The sequence below is a fragment of the Solanum lycopersicum genome, chromosome 12 (genome assembly GCF_036512215.1).
Source record: "Solanum lycopersicum chromosome 12, SLM_r2.1".
NCBI lineage: Eukaryota > Viridiplantae > Streptophyta > Magnoliopsida > Solanales > Solanaceae > Solanum > Solanum lycopersicum.
In genome coordinates this window covers 39,207,723-39,208,271 of record NC_090811.1, presented here as the reverse complement: position 1 = coordinate 39,208,271, position 549 = coordinate 39,207,723, and positions in this window count along the sequence as shown.

Below are 549 nucleotides of genomic sequence, written 5' to 3'. Positions count from 1 at the left end.
ATATTAAACTTGTCAAGTTATAGGCAATTTAAGTCTTTATAATATTTAATAATATAAATGAATAATACAGACTTCTTAACTAAACTGTTTATCTATGTAGCCTCTAACTAACAATGGTGAAAGTCGAGACAAGACCCACCACATCCTCACTAAACATAAATATAAATGAAATCCTCCGAATGAAAAGAGACTCACCACAACTAACTCGAACTCTCATATATATATCAACGAAACTCTAGTTGATGATTCTCTAGACCTTTATCTGCATCATCAAAAGATGCAGGGCAAATGGCTCAGCACATTGTACAAATCTAATGAATAAAACAAAGGCTTGAACTTGATAAAATGGAAACATGCTTACCTCTTTTGAAACTTACTCAAATATGGAAACACTCAAAGATACTCAAAACTACTCAAACTTACTCAACGCATAAGTACTCCACGATAAGATACTCAACTCATAGGATAGATACACCACTCAAAGATTAGATACTCATCTCAATGATATGACTTTTGACTCGTGGTACTCAAATAAATATTCTAAACTCT